Raw genomic sequence first — 3,935 nt, forward strand, 5'->3', positions numbered from 1 at the left:
GGAAGCCAGGAGAGGACTGTGGAGGCCTGTGTGTGACCAGGGACAGTGGAGGATTGTGGAGGGCTGTGAGTGACTGGAGGCTGGGGGAGGACTGTGGGGGCCTGTGTGTGACAGCAGGCCTAGTGAGGACTATGGACTGCTGTGTGTGAAAGGAGGGCAGGGGAGGACTGTGGAAGGCTATGAATGCCTGGAGGCTGGGGGAGGACTGTGGGGGCCTGTGTGTGACAGGAGGTGGGGGAGGACTGTGTAAGTCTGTGTGTTTCTGGAGGATGGGGGAGGACTGTGTCCTGGGAAGCCTGGGAAGGACTGTGGCGGGAGGCTCTGATGTGACTGGAAGCCACAGGAAAAGACTGTGATGGGAGGCCTTTGTGTGACTAAAAGCCAGGAAAGGACTGCGGGGGGGGGGGGGGGGAGGAAGGGGGCAGTATGTGCCTGGGTTGGGAGTGCAGAGTGGAATTGAGGGCTGAAGGCATGACCAGCCAAGGTTGTAGGAGGCGGATCCATCCAGGCTGGGTTCTCATGTCCAAGAGCTGTGTCTTATTACATGCTGTCTTGTTGCAGGGCAGAACATTTTAAAAATGTTTCAAGTGCCTGTGAAAAATCCGGACAAGGTCAGAAGTATGAGGCCATGGGTAAAGAGCATGCTTCTGAAGATTGGACTTGACAAAAGCAAAGAATTGCTGAAGGGCCTTAAAGGCTTTGACCCAAGTGACAGATACTTTTATACTACATCTTGGCCAGATGTTGCTCCAGGGGAACTTTCTAGAAAGCAAAGGAGATACTGAAGCAAGCCATACTGCTGTAGCCTGTGCTAATACTCAGTAGATGTGCTTACTTCTCTGAAAAATCATTTGCATCGTTGCCATGAAGATGAGGCTGACCAAGAGTTGCAGATCCAGTGTCCAGATTGATCATTTGTTTCATGGCCTGATGTGGTGAGCAAACACTTCCAGTTGTTTCATGAGGCTGCTGTGAAAGTTCACAGCCCCAAGGACAAGGTTCTGGGCAATGGAAAGCCAATTAAGGGTGGTATAAGACATTTCACATGTTTAAAATGTAACCTTTCCAACACTTCCTTCTGGAGCATGAAGAAGCATGTGCTGATCACCCATTTTCACTCTTTGCTTAATGCCTATGTTGGCTTTCACACTAAGGAAGACCAGCAACAGTTAACAGCCAGTGATATTCTTTCTGTGGCAAGCACTCTACCACCTGAAAGATACTTTTGTAAAAAATGTAGTACCAGGATGGGCAGCCAGGAAGATCTGATGGCCCATATTTTGACATCAGATATACACAAGGATTTAGAGAATAAGTTTGAAGTCTATAATTTTAGAAGACAAAAAGAGGCCGGGGCTTCGGGAGCAATTGTTGCAAAGGCAGGCTTGTCCAGACCACCAAACAGCCAAGCTGCATACACAGCTGCTCCAGCCAAGCCCCCTTGGTCTCACTGTGCCTTGACAGAGAACACCCCAAGTCCAGCCATGGTACAGCCAGTGACCTTGGCACAACCTGTGAGGTCTACCAATGGAAAGCCACCAAAGGGGGTCTCAGGCTCATCCTGGAGCCTCACCAATTTTCATTTTGTTACTGCTCAGTCCTATGTGGCTTTTAGCCCTCTACCTGTGGGCCAGACCAACCTCACACTGACGCTTTCAGCTCCCTCAACTGACCTTTTCTCAGGCAAGGCTTCACCTAATAAGCCTGTAGACCCTCTTGCACTATCTGTGAGCTAGCCACTTGGGCCTGTGAATAAGTCTGTTGGAGTGAGCAATCACTCAATGAGTCAAGCCATCCAGCCTGGGATTTTACCAGTTATACAGCCAAAGGGGTCTACAAGTGGACCAGCAGGACCTGCAGTCAGTTCAGTAGGGTTTACAAGTAGGCCAGTGGAGCCCACAAGTGGACTGGTCAGGCCTGGTACTCTGACTTCTGGCTATTCAAACAACCCTGGAGTTCTCCAGAACACACCACCAGGAACAATTTCTGTGGGTGAGCTGGTCTCATTGGCAGGCCTTCCTGAAGGTCAGATGACCTCTGCTTCTATGATTCCTGCACAGAGTGTAGCTTCTGGGGTTCTCCCCACTGGTCAAGCAGTCCAGTCCTCAGTTTCCCATATAGGTCAGACAGTCTCCTCACAGGTTCTTACCTCTCATAAGATAATGTCTGGTAGTATTTTTCCCTACAGGTCAAATGGTATTATCTGGGTTGCTACCCCCCAAAGGTGGCGGTCTCAGGATGTCCTTGTGAACCAGGGTGTGAGCTCTGGTATTCCTCTGCTTTGTCAGCTTGTTAACTCAGGTCCATCAGTTGGACCCGGTATGCTTCAGCTCAGTCAGTCTGTTGGCACCAGCATCCTGCTGGAGAGCCAGTTAGTAAGAGCTGACACTTCACAGAACACCCTGTTCCTCAAGTCAGGCTCTGTTTTTAGGAAGCTGCTTCCATCAGGCTCACAGGTCAATGGGAAGCCCCTTTACATGCTGGACCCCATGCCTGTCACTCTGCGTATTCCTCAGGATGCTACCTTCATGATTGTTTCATCCCAGGTGTCCATCCAATTCCTACTTCCCAGTGTGGGTATGCAGACTTCTAGTGCAAATCATAGAAGATGAGGAATACAACAATATAATTCCTAAGTACACGTTTTATAGTATTTGATAGAAAACACTCATGTTTCATATGTCTCTATTTTCTTTTAAAATACTCTTCAAACTCATTATGTTTGTTTTTTCTTATCTTATCTTGGAATAAGAAATAGCAATTGGGGCTATTGGTTGATTCAACTATCCCATGTTAGGCTCTTAGTTCAAAGAATTAATTGTTACATTTATTTCATTGGCATGGTTCAAAGTGAGCCCCTTCTTCCCATGGGTTTTTCTTTGACCAGAAAATTAAATTACCTCCATTGGAAATATTGCCATTTGATATGATAAGAAGGAACTTGTTTATGTCAGGTAAAGGACCCAGAGTGTGGGGTTCCAGGAAGCAGTACAATGTTTATAGATGGATTTTTGTTTGTTTGTTTGTTTTTGTTTTTTAGAGACAAAGCTTCTCTGTAAAGCCTTGGCTAGTTCTGGAGCACTTTTTGTAGACCAGGCTGGCCTTTTACTCAGATTCGCCTCTGCCTCCAGAGTGCTGGGATTACAAGCCAGTACCACCATAGCTCAGCTGCTATGTGGAATTTTTTAAACTTAAACAGTAGTATGTATTTCCTGTAACATGCATTCAGGCAGTTTTGAATCTGTTTTGACTCTTGGTAAATTCTTGTCAATTCTGAGAAATTATTTGGCTCTTTAGTTGTTACTGTTGTTATATCTCTTCAGAGTTCTGCAGTGAATTAAAATTGGTTATACCACTGCCAAAAAATAAAAAATAAAGTTTGTTTTGGAACACAGTCTTAGAATTTTATTTTACATGTTGTCTGAGGTCAATTTTATATTACAAAGACAGAGTCGAATATTGAGAAAGGTTAGGAAACCTCGAAATTTAATATTTGCTTTCTGGATTCTTTACAGATTTTTTTCCCAGCACTTAGATTAGAGGAAGGCAGAAACATTTCTGAGTTTTTGGAAACTTTCTCCCCTGGATCACTTTCTCATCCTTACTAGCCTCATACTTATATTATTCTCCTATTTTTTAAATATTTTACTTACTGAACTTCACCCTGTACTCACATGTTCCATATAATCTCTCCCAATATCTCTTACCTCACAACAGCTCCATTTATTCCTGATACATCTGTAAGTGACCTTGTAGATGCTATGAAGAAAGTGGCTAAAGGAGACCTTTATCCCTTTCAATCAAGGCTGGATATACTTTTTTACAATAGTCCTCTATTTTCTCCTGATCCCTTCTCTTGATGCTCTGTAGTCCCCTGCTGCTACTTCTATCTCATTTTGTTGCAACAACCCAGGCAATGGGACTAGTCACTGTCA

The sequence above is a fragment of the Meriones unguiculatus genome (genome assembly GCF_030254825.1).
Source record: "Meriones unguiculatus strain TT.TT164.6M chromosome Y unlocalized genomic scaffold, Bangor_MerUng_6.1 ChrY_unordered_Scaffold_35, whole genome shotgun sequence".
NCBI lineage: Eukaryota > Metazoa > Chordata > Mammalia > Rodentia > Muridae > Meriones > Meriones unguiculatus.